This window comes from Balaenoptera ricei, chromosome 19, assembly GCF_028023285.1.
Source record: "Balaenoptera ricei isolate mBalRic1 chromosome 19, mBalRic1.hap2, whole genome shotgun sequence".
NCBI lineage: Eukaryota > Metazoa > Chordata > Mammalia > Artiodactyla > Balaenopteridae > Balaenoptera > Balaenoptera ricei.
In genome coordinates, this window is record NC_082657.1 from 35912304 (window position 1) to 35932158 (window position 19855).

Here is a 19855-nt window from a genome sequence, read left to right on the forward strand (position 1 = left end):
CTCAACGACTTTATGCACTTTAGGCCCAGAGAAGTTAGGTCACTTGTCTAAGGTGATAAAGGTGGTGAATGGTGGAGCTGAGAAGCAAATCCAGGCCTGAGAGCAAAAATTCATACTCTTACCCACTTCACCATACCCCTTCCCAGAAACCAGGGATCCTCCTTGAAAAGAAGGACATGTCAATTTCAGCTTTCTTCCTACATCAAATTCCAGTGATGAGAATGTTCATGAAACATTTTTCTCTAGTAAAGACGAAAATGGAAACTGAGAAAATAAATCCAAACATGCAGAACAAAAGGATAGTCTCCGCCTAAATCCTACTGTTGAAGTTTAGTTCAATGAAACAACAATGAGAAAATTTTTAAATTTACTAGAAAGAAAACCAAATCAATTGACAGAAGCTGTTGCTCCCACCTAAAGCCCACAACCTGGACACTTTTGATTTAGCATTACTTGATGTCTCCAGCCAGAGGCCTATTACAGAAACAGAATTGTTCTGTCTCTGTGACCATGCCAAAAATTCCTCAAGTTCTGCATAATGACCTCTTATGGAACAAGAGCCAACATTTTCTTAAATCTCTCTGGCAGAGAAAACATCAACTAAGTAGAACTCTAGTGGATGGGAGAGACATATTGGGCCCTCAATGTCTCCTTTCTTAGCTGTAGCTCTCCTTTCTCACCCTAAATTGGCTGTCCTCTCACCCTTATTTCCTGGTAAATAATTCAGCGTGCAACAGGTCCTTATAGCCCACCTCAAACAATTCTCCATCTGGCAACAGAACCCACCATACATACCCAGGAGATTTTCATCCAACCCATACTTTAAAACTGTACTCCCTTCCCAGGCAGCTGACTCTCTCTCTGAGCAGATCTGACTGGTAGGATAGTTCTTCCTTAAACTGAACTGAAATCTGTCTCCCTATAAATTCCACACACAGGTTCAATCCACTGGGACTAAACAAAAGGAGCCAAATGCCTTTTTCAACATGACAATGCTGCAGTTGTTTGAAGACAACTCCCATTTTCCTCCTAATTTGTCGCTTTTCTAGGTCAAACATTTCTAGTTCCTTTAATCTTATAAAATAGAGGAAAAAGTGTCTCAAAGCAGTGAACTTAACAAATTGCATATGATGTAAACCTGGGAAATAAATTTTAGGATATGGTAATGCAACTGGTATGCCATTAAATGCATCTCTTCACTCTCGTTACACTTAAAAAATGAAAATATAATATTAATACTGAAAGAACTCTTCTAAAAGGCCAAAATAAAAACCTAGAATCTTATATGCTTCAATCTAAATAAGAATTCAGAGACTCTTAAGATTATTCTTATAATGTAAAATTAAGGAAATAAAACCATTTATTTAATTTTCATAGCCTGTTGAGTTTTTGGAAAAAGAAGAACCTACCTTCATTTAACTTTAACAAAGATCCCTGAAACTCAAGGGACAGAGCCTTTAGAATACATGTAAACAAGGGTTTGAATTTGAAACAGAAACGCTAGAAAAATAAGAATCTTCCCAACATTTATCAATTACTTTTGGGAAAAGACAAATTTATGGGATTCCAAGACATTCTTACTCTCCTTTTCATCAATCTTTTTCTCAAAGTGTTAGAATTCGGGACTTCCCTGGTGGCGTAGTGGTTAAGAATCCACCTGCCAATGCAGGGAACACAGGTCCGATCCCTGGTCCGGGAAGATCCCACATGCCGTGGAGCAACTAAGCCCGTGTGCCACAACTACTGAGCCCACATGCCACAACTACTGAAGCCCGCACGCCTAGAGCCCGTGCTCTGCAACAAGAGAAGCCACCGCAATGAGAAGCCCGCGCACCTCAACGAAGAGTAGCCCACGCTCGCCTCAACTAGAGAAAGCCCGCGAGCAGCAACAAAGACCCAACGCAGCCAATAAATAAATAAATAAAGAGATTTTTTTTTAAAAAAGTGTAGAATTCAACTTCTACCCAAAGAGTTTAGCCTGTGCTATTTCCCCATCTTTCACAAATAAGGACAAAATCAAGGATCACCGTTGGCTAATGAAAATGAAAACAAGGCAGAAGCACATTAAAAAAAGGAAATTTAAAGACAATGGATTTAGAATTTGACAGAGAAACTCTACTTCTCTCAAAGGGTTGATTTCCTGAGAAAACACTCACACAGTAAAAACTAATGAACACTTGTAAAAAATCTGTTCTTTATTTTAATTTATTTTTTAAATTTACTTATTTATTTATTTAGCAGTTTGTGGGCTCCAGAGTACAGGCTCAATAGTTGTGGCGCACAGGCTTAGCTGCTCCGTGGCATGTGGGATCTTCCTGCACCTGGGCTCGAACCCGTGTCCCCTGCATTGGCAAGCGGATTCTTAACCGCTGCCCCACCAGGGAAGTCCAAAACTCTGTTCTTTAAAGCTAATATAATCCTGACATTCCCTCATTCCCAAAATAAAACAAGATGGCCACACCTAATTATAATAAATTTCTGTGAGTTTAAAAGGGCCAAGACTAAACCATAGACTGCTTTATCCATCTCTTTCTTCAATTTGCACATCTTCTGTAGGTCCTCATTCCCTGGCACTTCAACTACTGTTGTTCCCTTCTTGCCTTCAATGCCACCAGTGGCCCTCTGGCTAATTAATTTTTATATTAGGAGAGGTTAAAGGACAGAAAATGTTCATGAACAAGTGGTCATACTCCTGAGTATTCTGGATAATATTCAGAATACTTCTTCTCCAGAAATATTCAGGTCTTTTCAGGATTCAAAACTTCACTGTCAATAAATATTGCCAAGAAGTCAGCTTAACTTAAGACACCTTTCACTACAGCCTAATCTAATTCAACCAATATATAACAAATACCTTCTGCTGCAGCCTCTTTACAAGAGGTAATGATACAGGTAATGATGAAGACTATAGACTCTGAGATCAAGAGACCTCGGTTCTGCCACTTATAAGTTGTATGATCCTGGACAAGTCACTTAACTCCTCTGAGCCTTAGTTTCCTAATCCACAGATTGCACTCACCAATGGGGATTAAAATAGTACTGCACAACATAAAGCTTTTGTGAGGATAACAAGAGAACTCATGTAAAGCACTTAGCACAGTGTTTGGCACCTGCTTAAAAATGCTTTGAAAGGTTTGCCATTACTACAAAGTGCTATGCTAAGCTCTGGTTATGGGAGTGAGAGAAATACAGTCTGCACTCAAGGAGTGCAGGCGAAATAAATCAGTGACATAAACAACCATGATATGTGAAGTGGGAAAGGGACCACAACAGAGATTAGGAAAAACGTGCATGTATACATATTTGGTAATTCTATATTTCCCCTTTACTGTGGTTCTCTCTTTTACTGTTTTATTATTAATTCAAATTAAATAAACTCAACATTGTGCTGAATGCTGAACTGTGTCCAGCACTGTGCCAAATTCTATGGGATGATAAAGAAAATAAACTTTAAGAGTTAATACTCTTGTACTAGTTAATACCAGATAATAGTGTATGTAATAAATTACCAAAGTGAACAGTACAGGTAAGAGGCAGTAATGAAGGGAACAAATATGGATCAATCAAGTTTCCCAGGCTGAAAACCTGGGCATATATCTAGACTCCTTTTTCCTTTTTCCCTTACATGCCACCAGTCTCCAAGTTCTGTTATTTCTACCTCATAATGATCTCTTTCTAATTCATCCTCTCCTTTAAGAGTCCTTTCCTTTCTAATCTCTTCTTTTCAGGGCCTCATCTTGCATAAACTACTGCAAGAGCATTCCATTAGTCTCCCTGTTTCTCCTCTGGCCCCCATTCCAGCTATTTATTACTCTACTATAGCACTTACCCGTTGTGTTTTATCATTTATGACTATTCCAACAGCTCTTTTTATTCACAGTGCTTAATAGCACAGTGTCTGCCACACGTTAAACATAAAGACATACTTATTGAATAAACCAGCCATGGAGAGGATCTGAAGAATCTGAGCAGGGAGGAATGCTCTCACATGAATATTCTTAGATACTGTCCAATGTAAATTATAGAAAATGGTAGTCATTAAATAAATATTCACCAAAGCGTCTTTGTCCCATAGGGAATTCTATTCAAACACTATACAACTTGTGCAATAGGAAACACGAGACCAAAGATTACATCACGTTACTATATTAGATAACTGACATCTTCAAGAATAACTCTTGCGGGACTTCCCTGGTGGTGCAGTGGTTAAGAATCTGCCTGCCAATGCAGGGGACACGGTTTCGAGCCCTGGTCTGGGAAGATTCCACATGCCATGGAGCAACTAAGCCCATACGTCACAACTACTGAGCCTGCACTCTAGAGCCCACGAGCCACAACTACTGAGCCCATGTGCCACAACTACTGAAGCCCATGCACCTAGAGCCCGTGCTCCTCAACGAGAGGCCACCACAATGAGAAGCCCGCGCACCGCAACGAAGAGTAGCCCCTGCTCGCTGCAACTACAGAAAGCCCGTGCACAGTGATGAAGACCCAACGCAGCCAAAAATAAATAAATAATTTTTTAAAAAAACTCTTGCTACTTTCCTTTAATTTCAACTGACTAAAAAAATGCTCTCACACTAAGCAATAAATATTTCCCACACAAAGCATTTTTCTCTGACGAGTCCAACATTCACTGACTTTATTCTGCATTAGAAAGGTGATGAGTACCCACAACTTACCTTCTTCTGGAAGTAGAGAAACCAGAAATTAAATTGTCTATTTCAAATTCCTACAGCCTATCTAATTTTTCACAAGTCTCTTATTTTCCTCTTTTGTTTGCTAGAATAACTTAAAACAAAACACAAACAAACAAAAGCCCAGGGGTGTGGGGATCTAATTATAAAAATTCATTTAGGGATGAAGAGGATTTACATTGAGAATGCTTATTTTGTCTTTACTGTGTTTAATTTTAGAAAGAATAAATGCTGTCAACTTTCCTTTACTCACTTAGTTTTTTGCATGTTCCTTTACTCACACAGCTTTTTTGACTCAAGTTTAATTATCAAATTAAACATTACATTATTTTTAAAAGGATTATTTAAGTTCTTCAAATATGGAATTCATGGAAAACCAAAACCATACCAAAATCACTTTGTCCCAACTTAAAAGTTTCAAACTGATGCAAAGAGTTTTCAAATTTGCTTGACAGCCAAAGAAACAAAGTTCTTATATTTCAAGCTGAAGTAAATGTTAAACACTGCACTACTGTATTTGTACTGGAGACTGAAGTATTTAATTTCCAGGTTGGTGGGACAGAATGACAGAATGGACTCATACATAGCATGCTATACAAGTTTTAAAAAACAAAACTTACATTGCTGCTCCCAAAATAATTGCCACTGCTGACCTGAAAATTATTCCATTTAGCTCGTGCCATGATACAAATTAATGAGATCTGGTTTCCTATGGAACTGAATTTTGTGATGGCAGACTACCTAAGTGTTTACATCACTAGCCACCATACCCTCCTAATTTCTAACATTAGATACACTGGATGTGTAAAAATACACCAGGGAGGATCAGATCTCTGTGTTACGGTGTTCTAAGGCTTCCCTCTGGGGAGCAAAAACAATAGGCCAATCCACTTTCTTTCTGTCAGTAAATATACTTAAGTACTGCTCTTTCAACACTTTTATCCTGATGTTCAAGTCACATGGGATTTCAAAATGCAGGACAGCAACTAAGAGGAATTTGTCATCTGGCAAACTCAAAAATATTCCAAATAAAGACTGCTTTCTGGCCAGAAGGCACTTCTACCAAGCTACAGCAGTTTAGATCAAGCCAACTTTCCCTGTATTATAAAACTTCAGGGACTTCCCTGGTGGCGCAGTGGTTAAGAATCCGCCTGCCAAGGCAGAGGACACAGGTTCTATCCGTGGTCTGGGAAGATCCCACATGCCACGGAGCAACTAAGCCCATGTGCCACAACTACTGAAGCCTGCGTGCCTAAAGCCCGTGCTCTGCAACCAGAGAAGCCACAGCAATGAGAAGCCCGCGCACCGCAACCAAGAGTAGCCCCCGCTCATGGCAACTAGAGAAAGCCCGCGGGCAGCAACGAAGACCCAACGCAGCCAAACATAAATAAATAAATAAATAAAACTTCAGAGAATGAATGACAACTACTAACAGAGAACACTTTGTCAGCACTTATTACTAGACAAAGTAATCCTTAGTCACTCTTCTAACACTGAGGCTTATTTAACCTATTCCACTAGCAAAGGAGACTAAAGAATCTCAAAATGAAGGTACACCATAAGCAATGTAATTCATATTTAGAATGTTTACTATAAAGAGCAATTTGAAGTAAACTTCTGGTTGTCTAGGCATCTAAAAAACACATGAAGTTAAAAGGTAAAAAAAAAACTAAATATACATTTATCTTTCCATAGCACAAGACAAAAAATCTCATCATATGTGCATTTACTCTGAATTCATCTATATCCACTGGAAGAAAAAAAGAGAGAACTTAAATATTGGTTCCCTTAGCTAATTCTCAGCTCCCCAATTCATGTGTGCCTCTCAGAGTATAAATACTTTCCTCACTATGTGTGATTCTAATATTAGTTATATTTTTTTACACATTGTAATTCCTAAATGCAAACCAACTACTTCATCTGGGACTCAAAGGAAGAAAAACAGCATCTGTTTCAAAGCTGGAGGAAAATCTGGCCATGCTGGAATTTTGCTGCGCTGGTATACCTACATCCAACATGGTGCCTCCCTAAAAGTTTTTCGAGGATAGCTTTGATTACACACTATTTTACCATCTGGGCTAACTTTGGAACCTAACCCACACTAAATCATACTCCTTCCCACCCCCACCCTCCAGGCTTTATGTATCTCCTCTCTTAAGGCCAAATTTAAAAAAGACAAAAAAAGGTTTTACATTACACCAATCATACAAGGCCCACTAACTCATTCATCTGTATTTTTGAAGTAAATCTTTACAGGGAACCTATTATGTGCAAGGCACAGTGCTAGGTAGTAAACTGGCACTACTTTTTAGCAAGTGAGGAACCTGCATTCAATAAAAGAGATAAGGTTGGTACATGAGCAATTTAAGGAAATGCAGAATGAGGTTAAATGCTCTAAGAGAATAGAAGTTAGATAAGGAAGACTAGAAAAAAAGCACAGGGGAAGCTTAATTTTGCAGCTATGACACTGCACAGTGAAAAGTGGTGGAAGTTTAGATATATTAAGAAAAATTATCTTTAACTCAAGTTTCCCTGAAATGACATATTTCACACTCTAAAATTAAAATCAAAGGGGGCCTTCATTTCCAGAAATAGTGGGCTAGGTAATTGAGACCAATCTCCTACCTCTATGATAAGTAAAACTGGAAGAATTTTTTTAAATAATTTTTAAACAAATAGAAAAGCTAACAAGATGGTAAAGAATTTGGCCAAAAACCCAAGACAAGGTGAAAACCACATTAAGTCCAATATTCAAACTGGTTTTCATCCCAAGGATTTCTCTGATCTTGAAAGCTGCTGTTTTGGTGCCCTTGTGAAGCAAAACTCAAAAGCAGGGAGCCCACCCAGGGTGTGCGGAGTCTGATAACCACCTTTTTCTCCATCTTAATCTGGTACCCCAAAGAACTACACCATCAAGGTAAAGGTGAACTGGTAAGAAAAAAAGCAGGAATAATGGGTAACAGAAACAGACCCAAAGGAAATTTATATTCCCAAAGGAATTAACATATATAGATTACAAAACAACTATGATTACCATGTTTAAAGAAATAAAAACCAAGCCTCAAAATTAATAGCAGAGAATAAGAAACTGTAAGACAGTGGCATGGCACATTTGAAAAGAAAAAAAAAAATAGAACTTCAGTAACTAAAACATGCAATAACTGAATTTAAGATTGCAACAGATGAGTTTAGTAACAGGTTAGAAATAACCTATGAGAGAATTAATAAAGAAGAAATTATCCAGAATATAGTATAGAAAAGTAAAAAGAGTAAGAGGCATAAAGAAGAGAGTGAAAAGGTCTATGTTAAATCAATAAAAAAGAAAGATAAACAACGGGGCAGAAGCAATACATGAATATAAAATGGCTGAGAATTTTACAGAACTAATGAAAGACACCAATCCACAAATTAATAAGTGTAATAAACACCAAACTAATTGAACAGAAACAAATCCATAGTTGCATACATCATAATGAAAATGCAGAAAACCAAAGACAAGCACAAAATAATCTGTAAAACACATCCTATAGTAAAAAGTGACACATCATATTTGACAATTAAGACAAAGTAAGTACAAAAGGTGATCAACAGTGAGCACACTAAAATTGTTTAATTTAGCTGCCACGAAGACATAATTACACACAACTGAGTCTATGGCTGAACCATGCACTTAAATTACTTCATTTACCAGATACGTGGTTTTCAATTTCTGAAGCAGCAGCTTGATTCTAACCAAAACAGCAAGATTCTTAGAAGCTAAAGGTAAAGACTGCTAACCAGGTAAATGGTATTGACATAATTCTTCCTTTCTTACAACCACGAAGAATTTCTCACCTGAGGCACCAACACCTCAGGTGAGAAAGATAATTGGGCAGCCTCTGCTTTCAGACCCTTACAAATTGTTAACCTCAAGCTCCATCTGAAAGACTGTACAAGCTGCCTTTACCTCAGCTCAATTGCTTGTTATCAAAAAGGGGCCTACACACTAATTCCTCTCAAGGGTTTCAAAAGCAGTGCCTTCCAAACCATTTCACGGGGTCCTTGTTAACACAGCAATAAGGCAAACAGCTGAATGAATTATCAACAAATCTTACCCAACAGCTGGTACACAAGAGGTCATTGGGAATTCTGACCACCAGAGCCGCACTTGGCTTCCTGGGTCCCCCCCAAGACCCGAGTCCGACTATCTGGGGTGGGGTCCGAGAATCTGCATTTTAAAAGGGCCGCAGAAGCTCTTGTTTTCTACTAGTTTAAGAACCAGTGCTCTGAACGAATAGGTCTCCCCCTTTCCCGCCATGCGCATTGACATTCACCTGGGCCAGCAACTCTCAAACAAGACGCTTCAACCCGCGCGGTCTTAGTTTACTAAATTTTCTGCAAAACGAGCACACCGGTTTGTTTTCTATTAGAAGAAAACGCACTGAGCACATCTACTGGTACATAATAAATGTTTCTCCTCCTGCACTGATTCTGTGACTCAATCATTTCCAACCAGGCACCCCCCACATCTCCCGAGGAGCCTGGAGCCGTTCCAAGACCTCTGGGACAAGAGCCCGCTCCTCACCTGGAGCCTGGGTGGCCCCACCTGACAGAAAAGGTACAGGGGAGCCGACTAGAGGCCCAAAGTCCCAGGACCGCTTGAAAGGGTCGGCATCCTCCTCCACAGGACCTGAAGGCATTCCCGCGGGCTCCCTCGGCTTCCCTCAGGCTGGGCCCCGCAAGCCCCTGTCCCCGGTGACTCAGAACACTGGGCGAGAGAGCGGACTGAGGGCAGACCTGGCCCTAAACCTCCCATCAGACGCAGCCCCTCACCTCCGGAGCGAGAAAGCCGGAGCCCAGGTTTCGCTGCCTGGCCAGGGCCCAGGCCGCACTCACCTACCAGCGTGCGGGAGGCGAGACCCCCTCACCTCGGCGGCGCCCACCCCAAACCGCCACCGCAAGGGCCGCTCGCTCTTAAGGAAAAAGAAAAAGAAAGTAAAAACAGAAAGAAAGCAAGAAAAACAGCCTTTGCTTTTATATTTCTTCCAACCCTTCTGAGATTCCTTTTCCTCACCGCCACAACAGAGCTCCTCCCCCCTTCCGGCAGCGTAACCCAATCCGCACCTCTCTTCCTCCCCAGGAGACAGATGGAAATCCGGTCCCTGGAAAGCTAGCGGGAGAGACTTGATTGGGCCATTCACATTTCAGCAAGGGGATTGGCCAGCTTCCTCCAGGGGGGCGGGCCGAGGGGGGCGATGTCACGTGACGTGGTCTCTGAAAGATGATTGGCTGTCAGGAAGAGGGATTGCCACCGAGGAAGGGGCGTTTCCTAGGGGACTGAGGGAGGGCCTGGGCGGTACGAAGCGGGGGTGGGCCCAGCACGTAATGGCAGCGCTGTGGCCTCGCGTCCATCTTTACCGCTCTCTCGGACCTGTCACAAAGGAGTTGCGCCGCCGCCGCCGCCGCCTCCTCCCTCGGGTGGGCCCGGGAGCTGGAGAAAGTCAGTGCCGCAGCCCAGTCACGCTGCTCCGGGAAGCCCCTGGGGACGCGGAGTGGGGGGAACCCCAGGGCTGGGGACGTCCGTGAGGGAGGGGAACAGCCGCCCGAGTCTGCGGCGGAGAGACCGGACTGGGGCTGGGGGAGGTTCCGAGAAGGGGCCTGGGAGGGGGTGGCGTTGGGCAGAGCCCAGGAAACAGCCCAGAGGTCCTCCAGCGAGGGCCGTGCTGAAGGCGCCCGGAGAGGTTTCTGGAAGAGGGTGTTCCCCCTTTAGGGGGTTCTTGACCGAGGAGGTTGTTGGGGGTCGCCCTTCTGAGGAGGCCGCGGCTAAAGGGGCCCAGGTGAGAAGCAGGTAGCTCCTGGGAGGCTGCTGATACTTAGGAGTGCTCCTCAGGGGTGCCCAGGGTGGAGGAGGTAGGTGGGAGGACGCTTGGGGAGGGTTTCCTTTTGTGGAGTTTGAGGTTTAGGTGGCACGAGTGGGAGGTAGACCATAGCCGGGGAAGCTTAGACGTACCTTAGGGTCAAGAGACGCCTCAGAGAGAGAGGCTAGGAGTTGGGAGCCAGAGCTAGCGGGTTCTACCTCGGAGGCCCCATGTGACAAATGGGTAAGGGCCTGGAGAGAGAGGATTTGCTGCGCGGTTCCGGGGAGAAAAGACCCCCATCCATAGGAAAGCCTGGATGGGGAATAGTGAGAGGGAAGCGGGAATGGCAAGCGTTTTCCTCTCAGACACAGGATTCAGCCGCTTCTGGGCATAGTGCAGGTGGAGTGGGGGAAGTCCGTCCCACCAGCACGCCCTGCGTGACTCTAGATCAGGCTTTTGTTCTACCTGCTACCTCAGTTTCCCTGTCTTTGGGGGCGGAGGTAGAGGCAGAAATGGTCCACTGAGACTCTGGCGTTCTATCCTGTATAGCTGTCTGAATGAGGTTGCTCCCCCTGGAGTGTTGTACTTTGAACTTCTAAAGGTTAGAAGTGTCTATTTAACTGACTGAATAGAGTCCCTTGGTTGTCCAGGCCCCTTACCTACCATCTCCTCCTCCTTAACCTCCTTGGGTCTCTTCTGTAAAATAACAGTGTGTGAAAGTACTTTACAGACTACAAGCTGTGTGAAAGTAAAGTATTGTGATTCTACCATCAAAGGGGTTGCTGTTGAGAAATGAAAGTGAAGGCACTTTCTAAACTGTAAAGCAGTATGTAGATGTAAGGGATTAGCATTAATACACTTGTTGATCACCTATGAAGTGCTGGGAGCCATATTGTACTGAAAGCATCAAGGTTTACAGCTTTGTAGGTCATATAATCTTAAACCCATGATTTCAACTCCTGCTTAGATGGGAGTAGAGGGATTTCCAGTTTTGCTCCCAGAGTTTTAATTTACTTTGAACTTCTGATGGTACTGGCAGAAGATAGCCCTATGATATAATCTTTTCCTTCGGGAATTTTTTTTTCTGACAGCTGAAATTTTCCTGTAGGTAATTTGATCTCAATATTGTAAACTACCTCCCCTTTTCCCATATAAATGTATTTGTGGCCTTTGGATGTCTACAGGTAGTGAATATCATGTTTCCTCCCTCAGTTGTGATTTTAGAAATGAGACCTCCTTTTTTTTCCATGAATACTATGCCTTCCTGTAGTAGCCCCAAACTATAGATTATGAGGCGCATTAGCAATTGCTTTTATATTTCTCTTCCACAGTGTTTTTTTCTACTTTTCACCATATATAGTTTGCATTTCCTGGGGTGATATCTTGCCTTGTAGCTCCCTCTGTGAGGTTATACGTACTGTGCCCATGTCTGACATTTTCCTAATTTTTGGTTAGTTGCATTTGTTAGAGCTGGTTTAACAAATATTTAGTAATTTGTGATTTTTGAAGTTTTTTTTTTTTAAACAAAAAGCCGACTTGAACTTCCTGTTTTTCTAATCTTATGTTCCATGAGTCTTTTTTGAAAAAATCACTGGTGATTTTGTGAGCTTTCTGGTTCCCAGGGTACATGTCGTGCAGACCTACTGCTTAAGGTCTGTGTCCTGCTTTTGCTGTTTTCATTATTTCTGTACTCCATGATTATTTTTACGTTATTGACTATAGGAAGTGTTCCAGCATACTTTATGTGGACTTTTTCTGCTTTGTCAGCAAAATAACTTTCCAGTTAGTAAATTGGCCAAGAATCAAGAGAAAATAAAAACTTAGCATTTTATGTAGTAGTATGTTATTCTGTAGTGAATAGGGGAAAATAACAACTTTGAAGTATGTTTTGGCAAGAGCATAATCAAAAAAAAAATCATTGTGTGTTCCTAAAGTGAATTTATTACAGTCTGTTTCAACTCATGAGCTTAATTCAGTCTATCAAGAATTGCCTATGCTTTTCCTAATAATGAAGTAATTTGTTATAATGAAATGAGAAGTCATTTTGCATTCTTTAAAATACAACTCTCTTGGACAATCTAGTACCTGTATAGTTTGAAAAATTATTAGGAATTCTTGAGATGGTAACCACTATCACGCTACTTTTTTTTTTAATTTATTTTTTTTGGCTGTGTTGGGTCTTCGTTGCTGCGCCCAGTCTTTTCTCTCTAATTGCAGCGAGCGGGGGCTACTCTTCGTTGCAGGGTGTGGGCTTCTCATTGAGGTGGCTTCTCTTGCTGTGGAGCACAGGCTCTAGGTACGCGGGCTTCAGTAGTTGTGGCACGCGGGCTCTAGAGCACAGGCTCAGTAGTTGTGGCACACAGGCTTAGTTGCTCCACGGCATGTGGGATCTTCCCGGACCAGGGATGGGACCTGTGTCCCCTGCATCAGCAGGCGGATTCTTAACCACTGCACCACCAGGAAAGTCCCACTATTAACGCTACTTTAAATTGGAAATTTTCTGTTTTGTGGTGGGATTCTTGTAAAGTAGGATGTGACTGTCACAGGGTTGCAAAAGTAAGTGAAAAGTCATTAGGCATCACAGACAGGAACCACAGTAGAACCACAGTAATCTATTTCAAAAGAGTTATGGCCGGGGAAAGGTGGGTAGTAAAGTATCTATTTAGCTTCTCTTCAAATATTTGGGCATTTTTCAAGGCATTTACCATTGAATTTGGATAGTTTTTTCCTGGTATGCAAGTTAGAAACTTGAAGAACAGAACAGTTCTGAAGTAGTAAATGCCATAACTTGGGCCACAACCTTAGGAGGAGACTTTCACAACTTTTAGGAAGGCAAAAAAGTGAATATGTTCCCTTCGGTTTATCTGTTCAATAAGTTGGCTTTTGATATAGTTTTCTTGCCAACCTTTATGATTAGAAAAAAAGTACGTATTTGTTATATTTTACTCTCAGTGTCCATTCCAAAAGGGAATGCTTGCTGGTTCGGTATGTGAAAGCATGTTTAACTGTAGATAACTATGATATATACAAGGCTAAATGAGATAAAGTTATCTAATAAATAGTGATAAGCTCTTAGAGAATATTCCCCTTTCTCCCTCTCTAAGCTTTTGAAAACTAAGAATGCATTTGAGACAGCAAAGGATTGATGCACTCCTTAAGTTTGTTAAGGAATGAACCCTGTATGTAGCTTTCTTATTGCTTGAAATTATAGTTTCCAAGCATAATTTCATGGGTCGTATACACGTAAAGTAGAAGGTTTTGAAATACCTTACTTAGCAGGTTTATTACCTCAGTTTAATGTTTCAGTGTTAGTTTTTTTTTCTTACCCCTTCTACCTCCTGAAGAATTAAGTTTCCTCTTCTGTGCTCCTTTAATGCAGTGATTCTCAAAGTATGGCTCCTACCTGGCCCCTCTCCTTTTTTTCAATTCTTATTGCTTCATAGTTGCTCATACCTACCTATGCCTAAGGCTACTTATTAATAACCTGCCAAGTAAATTATTAAGGATTACTAAAACATAATATTCATAAACCAAAACTAGCACAACATTAAAGAGTTTACTGTTGGCTCTAATACCTTTTTCTCCCAGGAAGTACTGTCATAGGAAACTTGGCACCAATGCAAAGCTTCTTACATGTCATATGCAGAATGGGGATTCCTACAATATTCAGGAAGGGATGATGCTTATTTGGGATGCATCATCAGTATTGTCTCAAATTGATCTTGGTTTTTCATCGTGTTTCCTCTTTATTTTTCATTAGAGTTACTATTAGCTTCATCTTTATCAATTTAATTTATGGACTTTCAGTTAACCTTTCACTGTGTGGTCAGGGATATTTGTACCAACAATATTTTGGCTTATTTAAGACATGAATACGTTGCAGTGCAAATATAAATCCTTCATTCCTCTTTTGCTAATGCTGATTTATACAGTCACCTAAAAACTTGCTCCTGTGGAGATACTTGAATATTACTAAGTTCCTTTTCCACTGGAAGAATGGTGGAGCGAGGGGCCTCCTCCTAGTGAACCTGACACTATATGCATGGGCTTCTGTGGCAGGTGCTATATTATGGGTTGGGCACTCTGTGTTGTCTTCCTTCATCCCTTTAAGAAGAGCACGAGGTACCTTTTTTCATCTTTGCTCTGTGCCTGGCATATAAGCATTAGATTCATATTTATTGAGTGATGTTGTCTCAGCTTCTCAAAGAGATAAATATGTTTTTTACAGATTTTTTTTAACATTTTTATTGGAGTATAATTGCTTTACAATGGTGTGTTAGTTTCTGCTTTATAACAAAGTGAATCAGTTATACATATACATATATCCCCTTTACAGATTTTAGAATAAACTCACTTAAAATGCTTATTGAATACCTGTTAGGTTCTGGTAGGTATACAGTCGAGTGTGCAATTGAGTGTTTTCAGACACCACTTTTAAGTGGTTCTCATTAAGGAAAGTGTTGCTATTCATACTGTTTACATATTTTGTTTGCTTTTCTTAATAGCAAAGAGTTTCCTATAACAGAAAAATCCTTTTCCTTCAGATTTGTTAATCATGTATGTGTTTGACACATCTATATTATTTCCTGTTATTTGGTCTCCTGGAGGTGAAAATTCCAAACAGCATGGAGTATTACATTTGTTTTTCTCCTCTGTGTGGTAGCCATCATTACCGCTTACCTCAGTTCTTCCTTAGCATTTCCTTTTTGGGTCCAAGGCAAATTTTTCAACCTTTGAGACCAGACAGGGATTATTCATTTCTCCTTTTTTTTTTTTTTTCTCTCTTTTTTATTGTTATTTGCTTCTGGAAATCCCTTACTCTGTCCTAGCCATAAATACTCTTCTCTAACAGTTCAACCAGAAAAATTATCTACTTTTCCCTCAAAGATATACTTTCTTAAACCAACCTCAGTGCATAAGAGAAATATCAGAATCATTCAGTGCTTTTCCCAGACAACTTGAAGGTTACAATCCAGGGGATAAGAATACTCTATGTGACTTAAACCTCAAGTGCCCAGTGCCACTGCAGACAGTTTTGGACACCTGGATGACATGTAAAAATATCTTATCAGAGCTGCCTTTCCTTTTGGGGGAAAAGTGAAGTTCCAACCAAATATTTCACAATCTTTCACTTCCCTTTCCCCTGAATATCAGATACCTTAGAGTCTAGAGACAAAAAATGCTCTTGTTAAAATGTCTTTAGGTGGTTTCTGTTTCAACTGGCAAGTGTACTCTTGATATACAATACACCTTTCTTATCTACTTTGCTACCAAAGAATCTTGTTGCCCTCCAAGTTTTCCCCATTTAAATACAAGAAAATTGTGGTCATTGGGGCGTCCTGCAGGATATTTTATTTTATTTATTTATTATTTTTTTTAATTAATTAATTAATTTTTATTTTTGGCTGTGTTGGGTCTTCGTTTCTGTGCGAGGGCTTTCTCTAGTTGTGGCAAGTGGGGGCCACTCTTCATCGCGGTGCGCGGGCCTCTCACCATCGCGGCCTCTCTTGTTGCGGAGCACAGGCTACAGACGCGCAGGCTCAGTAGTTGTGGCTCACGGGCCCAGTTGCTCCACGGCATGTGGGATCTTCCCAGACCAGGGCTCGAACCCGTGTCCCCTGCATTAGCAGGCAGATTCCCAACCGCTGCGCCACCAGGGAAGCCCCTTGCAGGATATTTTAAAAGCAAATATATTTCTGGGTAAGTTGCCCTATCTTGATAGGGTTTGGGTTATACAGGTATACACACTAGACAAAGTTCTGCACATACATGCTTAAGACCTGTACATTTTATTACATATAAATGTAACCTCAAAACATTGAAGTCCAGTTAGTGATATGCATACTGAATTTTTTAGGGGGAAGTATACTGATGCCTTTGAAATGCATCAAAAAAAATAGGTGGATTGATGATGGATAGAGATGTGTAGAGATGTGATAAAGCAAGTATAGTAAAATGTAAATGGTAGAATCTAGGTGGTGGGTATATAGGTGTTCACTGTAAAATTCACCTTTGCTATATGTTTGAAATTTTTCATAATAAAATGTCGGAGGGGCATAGTGAACATTAACACTAGAAGCTACCACTTGTAATGCATTCACTGTCTTAGGGGAAAAATCCAAAACATTTTCTAAGGAGAGAAAATCATTAAAATTTCCAGTGTATTATATATTGTTACTGTTCATGCTATATGATTTAACCTTTGGGTGGTGGATTGGAAAAAAGTACTGCATCCACTGTTTTGGAACAATGAGGTAAAGATGACAGCAATAGTAATTTTATGCCCAAAATTTGGTTTTTCTTCCTATGGTCATTCATTTAACCAGCCTCTCCTGTCTTGGCAGCACAATCCTGAAGTCTTATTTTCAGAGAAAAGAAAGTATTCTTAAAGTCACTGAGCTGTATTATGATTGAATGCAAGCAAATATTTGAAGAGATGAATCATTGATTCCTGGACCATTTGTTAGAGAGGGTTAGGCCAGTTGGCAGATGTCTCTGTGGTGAGCTGTTTATGATGGTAGAGGTCTGTGTTTTGAGAACCAGACCTCACTCCTTTAACACTAAACTTACTGAGAGCCCAAGTTTGTTTTTTCCCTCTCTCAGAGCGGCTTTAAAACATATAAAATGTAAAATTAATAAATCATAAATGATATAGGCATGGAAAGAATAGTCTTTACTTTCTTTTTTCAAAGGGGGAGGATAAAAATAAATAATACTAAACTTCAGAGAAGTAGATTTGCAAAGGAAATGTTTGTAATTATGCCCTTTTAGCAGAATAGTCATGAACAGTGTAATGATTTAAAAAGCATTACCATTTAGATGGTAAGAAAAGTATTTCTTTTTTTTAATAAATTTATTTATTTTTATTTATTTACTATTTTTGGCTGTGTTGGGTCTTTGTTGCTGCCCACAGGCTTTCTCTAGTTGCGGTGAGCGGGGGCCACTCTTCGTTGCGGGGCGCGGCTTCTCGTTGAGGAGCACAGGCTCTAGGCGCCCAGGCTTCAGTAGTTGTGGCTCGCGGGCTCTAGAACGCAGGCTCAGTAGTTGTGACACACGAGCTTAGTTACTCTGCAGCATGTGAGATCTTCGTGGATCAGGGCTCGAACCCGTGTCCCCTGCATTGGCAGGTGGATTCTTAACCACTGTGCCACCAGGGAAGCCCAAGAAAAGTATTTCTACTAAGCAATGGCATCCAGTGGTATCACTATCATGAAATCAGTTGATGATTGCCACAGCTGCAAATCTGATAGTTGTATATATTTAAATTATGTGACTAGCTTTTGTTTTTGGTTTCAAAACTGACTTGACCATCTAATGCTAAGTAGCCTTCAAACTTAAGGTGAAGTATATAGGTATTACAAATGTGTTGCCTTTACATAATCTCTAGTCTTACTCATTTTCCATTCCATTCAGTCTGTCAACCCTTGGATAACATTACCCATAAGCAGGGTACCATCTAGGTCCAGTATGATGCTTCATAGGATGGATGTGGTGGGAAATATAGGGGCTGTTTCATTGTGTTAGTATGTACTGTACGTAATCACTAATGGATGTAACTTTTCTAATGGTTATTTTGGCTAACTTCTCCAAAAGACTATGTTCAAAGATAGTCTCAGTTCATTTTTCTGGAAAAGGAGATTAACTTTTTAGACCCCAGAAGAATCACCCTTTAGTGTTTCAATTTGTCCCTTCATTCAGTCAGGAAGTCCTGCCTACAGTGCCAGTTTCTGTGTTGGGTTCTATAGCACAGTGATTTCCAGACCTGGCCACCATCAGAATCACCTGGGGAGCTTTTAAGAAAACACTTGCTTGGGCCACATCCTAGAAATTCAGATGCTGGCTATTTGGAGTAGAACCAGGAATTTGGATTTTAAGAAGTACCTAAGTGACTCTAATGCCCATCACCTTTGGGATTATTAAGCTACAATCTTTTCCAAGGTTCTTTGTCTAAAAGTATAGATAAGTAAAAATTATTTCAGTACAGGGTAGATGAGTTCTATAAAAGATGAGTTTGTTAGTTATCTTAGTGCTCTTAATTAAGACAGATCTGATTCCATAGCCCCCACCTCCCAGATTATCTGGTTACTTCTGATTAGCTACCTGCTCATTTTATAATAACATCTTGCATTTTGGGATCCATTTTACATGTTGGGCACTGTGCCATGTGTTTTACACGTACTATTTCATTTAATCCTCGTAGAACTACTATGAGGTGTAAGAACTATTACTATCTCCATGTTTTTTGTTTTGTTTTTTTTAATTAATTTATTAATTTATTTATTTTTGGCTGCGTTGGGTCTTCGTTGCTGCGTGCGGGCTTTCTCTAGTTGTGGTGAGCGGGGGCTGCTCTTCGTTGTGGTGCGTGGGCTTCGCATTGCAGTGCTTGTTGCAGAGCACAGGCTCTAGGTGCACAGGCTTCAGTAGTTGTGGCGCACGGACTTAGTTGCTCCGCGGCATGTGGGATCTTCATGGACCAGGGCTCAAACCCGTGTCCCCTGCATTGGCAGGCAGATTCTTAACCACTGCACCACCAGGGAAGCCCTCCATGTTTTAGAGTGTGTCAGTAGTCAGGATAATTAGAATGCGTAGCTGGAAATATTGCAGGGCTGGGACCTGTGCCCAAACTGTGTGACTGCAAAGCCAGTGCCCTTGTACTGTAGGTGGCCTCTGGCATCCCGTACAAGATCTGTACACTGAATGTTACTGTCTTAAAACAATGGTCCTTGGAAAGTGGGCCACATAATGCTTTTTGGAATGAGATAAAATGAAGCTGTCTAAAGTATAATTGTTTAGCTTCACCACCCAGTCTTTTGCCTAAAGTATTCACAATTTAGTCTCTGAGAAGTGTCATAAGTGACAGCCATTTCCAGATGAAAAGCTAAACATTTTTTAGTGCTGAATAAACCTGAAAGATCTTACACTTTGTTCACTTATTTGTCCTGCTTTTGGCTGTAACCCTCAAGAGTACTCTGTATCCTCATTTCAGAAAAAAATTAAAGATAACAGCTCTTATTTTTTCCTTGTATGTTTCAGAGTCTTTGCTTTGAAATGCTTCCTGGCTTCTTCCCCCTAATTAACTTATTTATACCTGGTCTTTACAGATAGTCCTTAAAAAAGAGTCTTTGGTTTTAAAATACTGAAAATACTTGTATTTTTCTACTCCATTTCCTTCTCTGACAAATTTTGTAGTTGACATCATTTTCTAGGTCATTTAAGGAAAATGACTCTTTTGGAAAAAATTGACCTGAACTATACTTGAGTTCTGCATGGATTTAATTATTCTACATTCAGTTTAAATAAGCCTTAGCAAAAATAATTTGG

General features: G+C 40.6%; 2 protein-coding genes across 8 annotated transcripts in view; one reads left to right on the forward strand and one right to left on the reverse strand.

Moving 5' to 3' along the window:
* Positions 1 to 9807, reverse strand: part of PSME3IP1 (proteasome activator subunit 3 interacting protein 1) — a 44809-nt gene extending 35002 nt beyond the window's left edge. Inside the window, exons 1-2 of one of the 5 annotated variants that reach the window (XM_059903916.1) lie at positions 9751 to 9778; positions 9573 to 9649 (exon numbers count right to left, since the gene is read on the reverse strand). The gene's annotated coding sequence lies outside the window, so the exon portion shown is untranslated. Of the gene's footprint in view, positions 1 to 9261; positions 9286 to 9509 lie in introns of those variants that run through there. The other 4 variants (XM_059903917.1, XM_059903914.1, XM_059903915.1 and 1 more) reach the window with 4 other exon arrangements.
* A 188-nt stretch (positions 9808 to 9995) lies between these two features.
* RSPRY1 (ring finger and SPRY domain containing 1) overlaps positions 9996 to 19855 on the forward strand; it is a 50623-nt gene continuing 40763 nt past the window's right edge. For 2 of the 3 annotated variants that reach the window (XR_009499129.1, XM_059905529.1), the window contains exon 1: positions 9996 to 10176. The gene's annotated coding sequence lies outside the window, so the exon portion shown is untranslated. The remainder of the gene's footprint in view (positions 10177 to 19855) is intronic. The other variant, XM_059905528.1, reaches the window with a different exon arrangement.